This window comes from Acinonyx jubatus, chromosome E4 (genome assembly GCF_027475565.1).
Source record: "Acinonyx jubatus isolate Ajub_Pintada_27869175 chromosome E4, VMU_Ajub_asm_v1.0, whole genome shotgun sequence".
NCBI lineage: Eukaryota > Metazoa > Chordata > Mammalia > Carnivora > Felidae > Acinonyx > Acinonyx jubatus.
Window position 1 is genome coordinate 3,206,500 of NC_069395.1, and position 13,935 is coordinate 3,220,434.

A 13,935-nucleotide genomic window follows, 5' to 3' on the forward strand; every position below is an offset into this window, starting at 1 on the left:
CTTGACAATGTGACGGGAGAAAGATGGACATGTAACTTCCAGTTTGGCCAATCATCAGACAGAAGCCACTTATCCTTGCCCAGAGTGATGGGCACTGGCTCCAGGTGGCTCAGGTTACAGGTGTTCTGATTCTTGTGGTCAATGGCAGGCAATGAGATGGTCTCTCTTGTCCTGGATAAGAAGGTTGGGGTATGAAGTGTGAAACTATGATCCATTTTTCAGCATACGAGAAGCAAGGCTGAGGATAACACCTTCATGCAAGAAGGCAGAGAAATTTGTATACATGAAATTTTCCTGGAAAGTAGGATCTAAAGTGTTCTCAACACAAGAATGAAAAAGAAAAGAATAGAAAGAGCAGAGGATCCAGACGTGAGGTGGTGGCTGTGCTAACTAGTGGGATTGTGGGCCTCCATGTCACCGTGAACACACACACCGAACATCAAATGGTACTTCATTTTATGTTTTTAAAAGAAATGGAGCGGGGCGCCTGGGTGGCTCAGTCAGTTGCATATTGGACTTTGGCTCAGGTCATGATCTCATGGTTTGTGGGTTTGAACCCTGCATTGGACTCTGTGCTGACCTCACTCATTGCCTGGAGCCTGCTTCATATTCTGTGTCTCCCTCTCTCTCTGGTCCTCTTCCTCTCATGCTCTGTCCCTCTCTCTCAAAAATAATAAACATTAAAAAAAACCCAGAATATATTGGACAACAATTAAAAGTATTTAAACATGGATCAATGTAAATAAAATATTAATTTTCATAATCTGTTTCAATTCATGTGTTCTTGATCAATTCTGCATTTTCCTTCCAAAATGCTGTATGCACCACATGAGCCCAAGGCGGCCCCAGAATGGCTCTCTAACAACACAGGGACCAAACCCTGCCCACAACAGGCAAGGACAGCCATTGCAGATGACTGACTGAAAGACAAAGTGGATCATCCACCACAGCAGGGCACACGCACACACACGAGAGAGACACCCCTGAAGTACCAGGTCCTGGTGAACAGGGACACTACGCTGCGGGTCACAACAGGAACTTTTCTTCATAAGGCCACTCCTTTCAGGAGCAGGAGACATAGTTAACTTTCCTATCACACAGAGACAGACCCAGGGACTTGGAGAAAATGAGGGGACAGAGGAATATGTCCCCAAATGAAAGAACAGTACAACATAACAGCAAGAGCGGTAAGTGAAAAGGAGAGAAATGATATGCCTGATAGAGATTTTATTTTTTTCTCCAAATTTTTATTTAAATTGTAGTTAGTTAACATATGGCGTCACATTGGTTTCAGTAGTAGAATTTAGTGATGCATCCTTATACACAATACCCAGTGCTCATCACAAGTGCCCTCCTTAATACTCATGACCCATTTAACCCATCCCCCCATCCACCGCCCTCCACCATCCCTCAGTTTGTTCTCTTGTTAAGAGGCTCTTACGGTTTGCCTCCTTCTCTCTCTCCTTTGTCTCCCTCCCATAAGTTATTCTGTTTTGTTTCCTACATTCCACATATGAGTGAAATCAGATGGTATTTGTCTTTCTCTGCCTAACTTATTCGCTTAGCATAATACGCCCTAGCTCCACCCATGTCACTGTAAATGGCAAAATTTCATTCTTTTTGATGGCTGAGTAATACTCCATCGTGCGTGCGCGCGCGCGCGCGTGTGTGTGTGTGTGTGTGTGTGTGTGCGCGCACACACACACACACACACACACCACGTCTTCTTTATCCATTCATCAGTCAATGGACATTTGGGCTCTTTCCTCAGTTTGGCTATTGTTGAAAATGCTGCTATAAATATCGGGGTGCATGTACCCCTTTGAATCTGTATTTTTGTATCCTTTGGGTAAATACCTAGTTGCACAATTGCTGGATCATAGCGTAGTTCCATTGTTAACTTTTTGAGAAACCTCCACACTGTTTTCCATAGTGTGGGCCAGTTTGTCTTCCCATCAACAGTGTCAGAGGGTTCCCCTTTCTCTTCATCCTTGCCAACATCTGTTGTTTCCTGTGTTATTAATTTTAGTCATTCTGATAGCTGTGAGGTATTTTGATTCATATTTCCCTGATGATGAGTGACTTTGAGCACCTTTTCATGTGTCTGTTAGATATCTGGATGTCTTCTTTGGAAAAATGACTATTCATGCCTTCTTTCCATTTCTTAACTGAATTATTTGTTTCCTGGGTGTTTAGTTTGATAAGTTCTTTATAGATTTTGGATACTAACCCTTTATCAGTTATGTCATTTGCAAATATCTTCTCCCATTCTGCCAGGAGCCGACCCATCCAGCCTTCCTGATGGCACAACCCGGGTGGTTGGTGGAAGGGCAACGCACAGCGACCCTCTGAACGGGAAGCTACTGGTATCTCTCCTGTTACTCATCATGGCCATCCCCATGGTCCAACTGGCATTGATGATTCAAAATAAAGCCATGGGGGCAAACTCGGGGATATTTTCTGGGGATGAGGGAAAAACCATGAGAATCTGAAGATGGATAATGAAACCTTGTATCCAGTCAGTGCCACCCCCACCTGCCCGTCCCCTGTCTAAAGGAAGGATAGAGCCATATATTTCCCAGCCAAGGAGGGGGGCAAATGGGTTCGAAACCCCAATCTGGCAACAAAGGAATGTATATATGGATACAAGTTACTCCAACCCTTAGGCCCACTTGGCCCCCAGGAGGCATTCCAGAGCATAACTGGACCTGGTGGGTTAAGGTACAGAATGGTTCATTAGTTCCTAGATATACATTGTCTCTCTGGGAGCGCATGAAATGTGGGTTCCCAGGGCCCTCTTGGTTTCCTCCCGGCACCCCAGACCAAAGCGAATAGTTTTTTGTTCCTTGTACCGCAAATGGTTCAAAGGAACAATTAAGAAGTCATGTCCCTGTAAATGTTCCACTTGAGGTGTTGAGAGCTAGATGACCTTTCATGAAAATAGCAAAGCAAACGCTTTATAAACTAGAAATAAACGTAGATACATAATGAAAGTAGTATGAAGAAATCAATCAATAAGCAAAGGGCGGGAGGGAACATTTCAAGAAAATAACTATGTTATTCCTTAATGGGTGATTATATAAAGGAACACTTTTAGAATTAGGTAATGTCGAGAAACACAGATGACGCATGCTACAAGGAAATTGTTGACAAATATGATGCCATGTTTGCCACAATAAAGTGGCCAGTCTAACACACTGCTGTTGTCTGTGTCCATTTGTTATTTTTGTCAACGCCGTTCATCCTTCGGGAACCCCTGGACCTGCTGGGGCTGGACCTCAGCACCATTCCTTAGGCTGCTCTCAGTTTTAGTTGATAGTTTCCTTGAGTGTACAGAAACTTCTTATCTTGATCAAGTCCCAATAGTTTATGTTAGCTTTTGTTTCCCTTGCCTCCAGCAACATGTCTAGTAAGAAGTTGCTATAACCAATGTCAAAGAGGTTGCTGCCTGTGTTCTCCTCTAGCATGTGATAGTTTCTTCTCCTAAATTTGGGTGTTTCATCCATTTCAAATTTATTTTTATGTATGGTGTAAGAAAGTGGTTCAGTATCATTGTTCTACATGTTGCTGCCCTGTTTTCCCAACAGTGTGTGTTGAAGAGACATTTTTCCATTGGATATTCCTTCTTGCTCTGCTGAACTTTAGTTGACTGTATAGTTGGGGGTTTTCTAATACTTTTGAAAAAGTATTTTGGCTATTCAGGGTCTTTTGTGGTTCCACACACATGTTAAGATTGATTGTTCTAGCTCTGTGAAAAATGCTGGTGGTATTTTGATAGGGATTGCATGAAATATGTAGATTGCTTTGGGTGGTATAGACATTTAAAAAATGTTCTTCTAATGCATGAGTATGAAATATTTTCCTATTTATTTGTGCCCTGTTCAATATCTTTTATAAGTGTTCTATTGTTTTTAGAGAACAGATTGTTTACCTCTTTTGTTAGGTTTATCCTTAGGTATCTTATGGGTTTTGGTGCAATTGTAAATGGGATCAATTCCTTGATTTCTATTTCTGTGCTTTGTTATTGGAATATAGAAATGCATCATATTTCTGTACATTGACTTTATATCCTGGAACTTTGCTGAATTCATGTATCAGTTCTAGCAAATTTTTGGTGGAGTCTTTTGGGTTTTTTGTTTTTTTTTTTTACATAGAGTATCATGTAGTCTGCAAATAGTGACAGTTGGACTTTTTTCTGGATGATTTAGATGCCTTTTATTATTATTTTTTTGTTGTTGTCTGATTGCTGAGGATAAGACTTCCACTACTAGATTAAATTGTAATGGTGATGGTGGATATCCCTATCTTGAACCTGACCGTAGAGGAAAAGCTCTTAGTTTTTCCCCACTGTGGATGATATTAGCTATGGGTCTTTGATATACAGCCTTTATGATGTTGAGGTATGTTCCCTCTATCACTACTTTTTTGAAGGTTGTTATCATGAATGGATGTTGCAATTTGTCAAATGCTTTTACTGCATCTATTGAGACGGTTGTATGGTTCTTATCCTTTTTTCCATTAATGTGCTTAGGCAGAAAGCTGCCACAGGGCAAAAGCACCCTAGTGTAGAACAAAGCATAGAGAGGAAAGCCCCTCCACAGGACAAAAGTGACCGAGAGCAGGTAGAGGCAGAAAGCCACCGCAGCAGGGCAAAAACACCCAGAACCAGTTAGCAAGAAAAATGCCTTGTTAAACCTGAGGTAGCATGCTCTATATGTCTTCGCCCTTAGAAAAGTTAAAATAAGTAGACACAGTGTCTGGTGCCTGCGGTAAATGGCTATGTTCTTGGCGCTGGGACTTTGATTTGTATTGACCCTAACCCCTAACACGGCATAGCTTTGAGACCCCCTTTCTCTCACACACATGAGTTAATGATCAGTGTTTTATTGTCTCTTTCTGCACGTCCATGATGTATGTAAGTCTTCTGATCCTACTAACTATGGAGCAAGGACCCTTACTTGGGGCTCTTTTCTCCTCCTGGACATTAGCCTCTCTCATATTCAAATCTGTATCTGCTCTCCTGCTGGACAAGAGAGAACTCCAGACTCAAAGTCTGTGACAAATCTGCAGGTGTCTTTAGGTCTTAAATGAGTCTCTTATAGGCAGCATATAAATGAGTCTTGTTTTGTATCCATTCTGATAACCTATGTCTTTTGATTGGAACATTATTCTATTTACATTCATAGTAATTATTGATAGGTATGAATTTAGTGCCATTGTGTTATCTATAAAGTTGGTGTTTCTGATGATGTTCTCTGTTCCTTTCTAGTCTTTGTTGCTTGCTCTTTCACCCCACTCTAAGTGTCTCCTTTAATATTTCTAGCAGGGCTGGTTTAGTGATCATGAATCTTTGAGTCTTTGTTTGTCTGGGAAACTCTTTATGTCCCCTTCTATTCTGAACCACAGCCTTGCTAGATAAAGTATTCTTGGCTGCGTATTTTTCTGATTCAGCACGTTGAATATATCCTGCCACTCTCTTCTGGCCCACCACATTTGTGTGTACAGATCTGCTACAAACCTACTCTCTTTTCCTTATAGGTTAAGGAGTTTTTTTCTCTTGCTTCTTTTAGGATTCTTTTATTATCTGTGTATTCTGTAAGTTTGACTATGTCTTGGTGATGGCCAAGTTTGTTGAATTTAATGGGAATTCCCTGTACTTCTTGAATTTTAATGTCTATTTCCTCCACTAGATTAGGGAATTTTTCAGCTATAATTTGGTCAAATAAACCTTGTGCTCATTTTTTTTCTCATCTTCTGGGACTCTTATGATATGAATGTTATTCTGCTTTAAGGAGTTCCTGAGATCTCTAAGTATACATTTGTGATATTATGCCTTTATTTCCCACTTTCAGCTTCATTATTTTCCATAATTTTATCTTCTATTTTGCTTATTTCTTCCTCTGCATCATCTATCCTCATTGTCATTGCATCCATTTAGCTTCACATCTCAGTTATAGCGTTTAAAAATTTCCTCCTAAATAGATTTTAGTTATCTCTGCAGTAAGGGACTCTCTGGTGTCATCTATAATTTCTCAAGCCCAGGCAGAGTTTTTATGATTATTGTTTTAAATTCTTGTTCCAATGACTTACTTGTATCTGTATTGATTTAATACTCAGCTGTAACTTCTTCCTGTTCTTTCTTTTGGGGTGAATTCCTCCATCTTGTCATTTAGTTGGGGTCACTGGTTTTTTTTTTGTTAATGAAGAATATAGTATTTCTGCTTCTGTGAGTAATGGCTGTATTAAGAAAAATTCCAAAAATAAAATATGAAAGGAAATGAGATCCTACATGTGTTTTGGTCTGCTTGCTAAATAAGCCAGATCCAAATAATAATAATGATGATAATAATTAATAATAATAAAAAGGGAAGCTGGATTCTATGGGTGTCTGGTTTTTAAAAGAATGCTTTTTAAAAGATAAACATGGATGCAAAAATTCTCAACAAGACACTAGCAAATTGAATTCAACCTCATGTAAAAAGAATTATTCACCATGATCAAGTGGGATTCATTCCTGGGCTACAGGGCTGGTTCAATATTTGCAAATCAATATTTGCAAATTAATACATCACATTAATAAAAGAAGGGATAAGAACCATATGATCCTGTCAATAGATGTAGAAAAACATTTGACAAAACACATCTTTCTTAATAAAAACCTTCAAGAAAGTCGGGATAGAAGGAACATACTTAAAACATCTTAAAAAAATACTTAAAAAATACTTTAAAAAGCCATATATGAAAAGGCTACAGCTAATATCATCCTCAATGGGGAAAAACAGAGCTTTCTCCCGGAGATCAGGAACACGACAAGGATGTCCACTCTCGCCACTATTGTTTAACCTAGTGTTGGAAGTCCTAGCTAGCATCAGCAGTCAGACACAAAATGAAATAAAAGGCATCAAAATTGGCAAAGAAGTTAAACTTTCACTCTTTGCAAATGACATGATACTGTACATGGAAAACCTGAAAGACTCCACAAAAATACTCCTAGAACCTGATACATGAATTCAGCAAAGTCACAGCGTACAAAATCAATATACAGAAATTGGCTGCATTTTTATACACCAATAATGAGCAACAGAAAGAGAAATAAACGGATCCCATTTACAACAATTGCACCAAGAGCCATAAAATACCTATGAATAAACCTAACCAAAGATGTAAAAGATCTGTATGCTGAAAACTATAGAAAGCTTATGAAGGAAATTGAAGAAGACACAAAGAAATGCACCAAAGACATGAATAGACACTTTTCCAAAGAACACATCCAGATGGCCAACAAGCACATGAAATGATGCTCAACGTCACTCTTCATCAGGGAAATACAAATCAAATTCTCACTGAGATACCACCTCACACTGGTCAGAGTGGCTAAAATGAACAAGTCAGGAGACTATAGATGCTGGAGAGGATGTGGAGAAACAGGAACCCTCTTGCACTCTTGGTGGGAATGCAAATTGGTGCAGCTGCTCTGGAAAACAGTGTGGAGGTTCCTCAAAAAAATGAAAATAGAACTACTCTATGACCCAGCAATAGCACTACTAGGAATTTGCCCAAGGGATTCAGGAGTGCTGATGCATAGGGGCACTCGTACCCCAATGTTTATAGCAGCACTCTCAACAATAACCAAGTTATGGAAAGAGCCTAAATGTCCATCAATTGACGAATGGATAAAGAGATGTGGTTTATATATACAATGGAATACTACTTGGCAATGAGAAAGAATGAAATCCTGCCATTTGTAGCAACGTGGATAAACTGGAAGGTATTATGCTGAGTGAAATAAGTCAGGCAGAGAAGGACATATATCATAGGTTTTCACTCATATGTGGAACTGGAGAAACTTAACAGAAGACCATGGGAGAGGAAAGGGGAAAAAATAGTTACAAACAGAGAGGGAGGGAGGCAAACTACAAGAGATTCTTAAATACAGAGAACAAACTGAGGGTGGATGGGGGAGTGGGGGAGAGGGAAAGTGGGTGATGGGCATTGAGGAGGGCACTTGTTGGGATGAGCCCTGGCTGGACGGAGTGTGTTCCGACAGCAAGCGCGACTTAGCATCTGGGAGGTCATAAGTTAACAGCTCTGCTCGGAAAGCGGGAAGGCTGGAGGACAAAGGGAGGGAGAGTTGTTGAGCCCCGGGACGACAGAGCTGTTTGGCGGGGAACAAAGGCGCTCGCCAGCGCCATCTCCCTCGCCCATCCCCCAGCCAAAATCCCAAAGGGAACCAGTTCCTGCCAGGGAACTTGCTTGCTCCGCGCAAACACCCAACGCTGTGCTTCTGCAGAGCCACCCCTCCGGCAGCGGGTCTGACTCCCTCCCGCTGCCACAGGGCCCCTCCTGAAGTGGATCACCTAAGGAGAAGCGAGCTAAGCCTGCCCCTCCTGCCCCCCGTGCACCTTGCCTACCCACCCCAGCTAATACGCCAGATCCCCAGCACCACAAGCCTGGCAGTGTGCAAGTAGCCCAGACAGGCCACGCCACCCCACAGTGAATCCCGCCCCTAGGAGAGGGGAAGAGAAGGTACACACCAGTCTGACTGTGGCCCCAGCAGTGGGCTGGGGGCAGACATCAGGTCTGACTGTGGCCCCGCCCACCAACTCCAGTTATACACCACAGCACAGGGGAAGTGCCTTGCAGGTCCACACCACTCCAGGGACTATCCAAAATGACCAAACGGAAGAATTCCCCTCAGAAGAATCTCCAGGAAATAACAACAGCTAATGAACTGATCAAAAAGGATTTAAATAATATAACAGAAAGTGAATTTAGACTAATAGTCATAAAATTAATCGCTGGGCTTGGGATGAGCCCTGGGTGTCGTATGTGAGCCAATTTGACAATGAATTATATTCATAAAAAAATAAAAGAAGGCTTATTCAAAAATAAGAGAAATAAATAAATAGATAGATAGATAGATAAATAAATAAATAAATAAATAAATAAAAAGGAAGCTAGATTCAATTTCCTCTAGAGCAGATGCTTCGCAGCACTCTATGATCAGCAGACTTGGTATGTGAGAGGCTTCTGGGAACGGGTCATCTGTGCTGGTTCTCAGGCGAACTTACCCTAGTGGAGAATGCACCTGCTCCATACAGGAGGGTGGAGCTTGGTGTAAGAGGCTCCAGCCTCTACTGGGTGGCACTTTTTTGCTTATCGAGGTTAAACAGTGCAGAAGCGGGGTGAATGGCACCACTCTCATCTCCAGAGTGAGAAGCTGGTGCCTGCCACTCTTTGGGAAGCCTTCACAAAAGTGCAAATAATCACCACTCTTGTGTCCCTCGCTTCTTCCAGATGCCTGCCTTCACGCTGCCTGTGTCAGAGCTGTCTGTCCACCAGGCAGCACCTTTTTTTTTTAAATAAATGTTTATTTATTTTTGATAGGCAGAGAGAAAGACAGTGGAGAGGGTCAGTGAGAGGGGTCACAGAGGATCTGAAGCAGGCACCATGCTGACAGTAGAGAGCCTGATGCCGGGCTTGAACACACCAACCATGAGATCATGAGCAGAGCTGAAGTCAGATGCTTAACCGACTGAGCCACCCAGGTGTCCCATCCCGTGTTTTATATAAGACACACAGCTGAGTTTTAAAACTCCAATGTTTAGAGATTGTGGACTTGTGGTAATCTTGTGGAAGAGAGTCTGTTGTGCTTTTGCTGTTTGACAGTTTGTCCCAGAGATCAGTTGCATGACTGTGCAGCATTTCAGGATTTATGGTAAAGCTCAGCCAAAATCTGGCACCAAGGTTTGCTACCCTTAGCTGGGGTCTGTGCTCCTATGCCAGTGAAGAGGGCAGCACATTGGTGCCCACCAGGTTTTTCTCCCCAGAGATACCGTGCCACTTCTCTTAAATGCACTCCAAGCAGGGGAGCTGTTTATCACCAAGGGGATACTCAGACTATGCTGACCATTTCTGGTTTCTTTGCCTTCCTTACTCACTGGGGCACCACCAAACCCACCAGGCAGGACACTGGAGATGGTGTGGACCTCCAAAACTTTAGACTCTACACTCCACTCTTATCAAAATTTGCGATGGTCAACCCCTCTTCCTTTTCCAGTCGATGGTTTTGGGGAAGGGTTCTTACTGTGAAATTCCCTACAGGCACCTTCAACTTTCTCTCTCTCTGTCCTTCACACTCTCTCTCAGCTCTCTCCTCTCTCCATGATTAAGGCTCCCTCCCTTTGCAACACCCACAGTTCTTTTGTCCCCAGATCAACTCTTTGCAGTTTTTACCTTTCATGATGTGGCCACTTTTCTACCTCCACTTCTGCAATTTTGCTCTCTCAGTCCCCAGATCAATTCCTTGTGTATTCAAAAGTGATTTGATATTCATCTAGCTGTGTTCAAGGAATGAGGCAAGCTCAAAGTCCCCCCACCCTTTTTACATCTTAACTCCTCCCTGATAGACGATTTAAAGTAATTGTCATATACTCACTTGACTTGAGATAATAGAGGAGGACCTCAATGAGACCCTCAACAAAGAGAGAGAAAACATTAAAAAAGAACCAATCAAAGAAGAAAAGCTCAGTACATGAAATTAAAAATACAGGGATGGAATGAAGGGTAGACTATAGGAAGCAGAGGAATGAATAAGCAACCTGAGGACAGGGTAATGAAAAGCAATCAAGCTTAACAGAAGAGAGGAAAAAAGAAAACGAAACATACTTATGGAACTCAGAGATACCATTAAGCATAATAACATCGGAATTATTGAAATCATAGAAGGAGACGAGAGAGAAAAAGGGGCAAAACTTTTATTTGAAGAAATAATAGCAGAAAACTTCCCAAATCTGGTGAAGAAAACAGAAATCAAGAATCAGAAGGCTGATTCTGATCAACCCACAAAATCAACCCAAGGAGGTCCACATCAAGACATGTAGTAATGAAAATGACAAAGCATCATGATAAAAGAGAATTTTAAAACCAGCAAGTGAAAAGAAGACAGTTGCATAGAAGGGAAACCCATAAGCTATCAGCTGATTTTTCAGCAGAAACTTTGCAGGCCAGAAGGGAGTGCCATGATATCTTCAAAGTGCTGAAAGAACAAGAACTATAAACGAGAATATTCTACCCAGCAAGGCTATCATTCAGGATAGAAATAGAGATGAAGAGTTTTTCAGACAAACAAAAGTTAAAGGAATTAATGACCACAAAACCATCAGTACAAGAAATATTAAAGGGGACTGTGAGTAGAAAGGAGAGGAAAGACCAAAGGTGAAGTAAGCGCAGAAGCAGTAAAAATAAGGATATCCATAAAAATCAGTCAGGGGATTCACAAAATAAAAAGACATAAAGTATGACACCATATACCTAAAACGTGGGTCACTTTACAATAAGTTAATATTCACTGCTATATACAGATGATATTATGTAGAAACCGAATGAAAACCACAAATCAAAAATTAGGAATAGACTAAAAAAAAAAAAGGGAAGGCAATCTGAGTATATCACTAAAGAACCCATCTGATCATGAAGAAAAGAGCAAAAAGGATAAAGAAACAGAAAATACCAAAACAGCCATAAAACAAGTAATGAAATGGCAAGAAATACATACCTATCAGTAAATATATTCAATGTAAGTGGATTACATGCTCTAATCAAAAGACAGTGTGATGACATAGATAAAAAGGCAAGTCCTATCTCTATGCTACTTTCAAAAGACTCATTTCAGATGTAAAGACACACGCAGATTCAAAATGAAGGGATGGAGAAGAATTTATCTAGCAAATGGATGTGAAATGAAAGCCAGGGTAGCAATACTTGTATCACACAGAATAGTCTTTAAAATAAAAACTGTACCAAGTGACGAAGAGAGACACTATATACTACTAAAGGAACAATCCAACAAGAAATATAACAATTGTAAATATTTCTGCACCCTACATGGAGGCACCCAAATACATAAAGCAGCTAGTAACAAAAATAAAGGAAGTAATCCATAGTAATACAATAATAGTAGGAGACTTTAACACCCCACTGACAATGATGGACAGACCATCCAGGCAGAAATTCAACAAAGAAGCAATGGCTTTGAATGACACCTTGGATCTGATAGATCTAAATGATATATTCAGAACATTCCATCCAAAAACAACAGAATACACAATGCTTCAAGTACACATGAAATTCTCCAGAATAAATCACATATTACACAACAAAAGAAGTCTCAATAAATTAAAAAAGATCAAAGTCATACTAAGCATGTTTTTCTGACAAAAAACAATATGAAACTACACATGAACCTCAAGAAAAAAAATCTGGAAAGAGCATAAAATACATGGAGGTTAAATAACAGGCTACTGAAGAATGAATGGGTCAAACAAGAAATCAGAGAGGAAATTTAAAAAAATACATGGAGACAAAGGAAAATGAAAACACAATGGCCCAAGATTTGGGGATACAGCAAAGGCAGTTTTAAGAGGAAAGTTCATAGCAATACAGATCACTCTAAAGAAGCAAGATAAATATCAAATAAACAACCTAATCATACAACTAAAGGAGATAGAAAAAGAAGAACAAATAAAACCAAAAATCAGTAGAAGGAAAAATAAAGATTGGAACAGGAATACACGATATAGAATTAAAAAAAAAAAAACTCAACAGAAGAACAGATTAACGAAGCCGGGAGGTGGTTCTTTAAAGTATTGAAAGTTGATAAATATTTAGCCAGATACATTAAAAAAAAAGAGCAAGCAATAGAGAAAAGTCAAATACACAAGATCAGAAATGAAAAGGGGAAACAATAAGTGACACCACTGAAATACAAAGGATTTTAAGAGAATTTTATGAAAAATTATAGGCCTCCAACTGGACAACCTAGAAGTAATGGATAGATTCCTAGAAACACATAATCCCCCCAAATGAAGTGGGAATAAATAGAAAATTTGAGCAGACCAGTTACCAGCAATGAAATTGAATCAGTAGAGAGAAAATTCTGAACAAACAAAAGTCCAGGAACAACAGCTTCACAGGAAAATTCTACCAAAAATTTAAAGAAGAAATAATATCTATTCTTCTCAACTATTCCAAAAAATAGGAGAGGAAGGAAAGCTTCCAAATTAATTCCATGAGGCCAGCATTACCCTGATACCAAAAGCAGATAAAGACACCACAAAAAGAGAGAACTACAGGTCAACACTTCTGATGAACAAAGATCCAAAATCCATCACAAAATATTAGCAAACCAAATCCAACAATATATTAAAAATTCATTCCTCATGATCACGTGAAATTTATTCTTGCTGTACAAGTGTCATTCAGTATTCACTAATGAATCAACACGATATATGACATCATGAGAAAGGATAAAAACTGTATGATCATTTCAATAAATGCAGAAAAAGCATCTGACGCAGTACAACATCTATTGATGATAAAATCCTTCAACAACATAGATGTAGATGTAACATAAGTCAACATAATAACGATCGTATGTAACAGACCCACAGCTAACATCATACTTAATGGTGAAAAATTGAGAGCATTTCCCCTAAAGTCAGGAAGAAGATAAGGATGTCCACTAACCACTGTCACCACTTTCATTCAACATAATAGTTGAAGTGTCAGCCACAGCAATCATACAAGAGAAAGACTAAAAGGCATCCAAATGGGCCAAGAAGAAAAATATTCACGATTTGCAGATGACACAATACTATATATATAGAAACCCTAAAGACGCCTCCCCCCAAAAAACAACAAGAACCAATACATGAATTCAGTAAGGTCACAGGATACAAAATCAGTATGGAGAAGTCCTTTGCATTTCTATACAAAGATAATGAAGCAGCAGAAAGAGAAATTAAGCAAACCATCCCATTTACAGTTGCACCAAAAATAATAACATACCTAGAAATACACTTAGCCAAAGAGGTGAAAGACCTGTACTCTGAAAACTATAACACATTGATGAAACAATTGAAGGTAACACAAAGA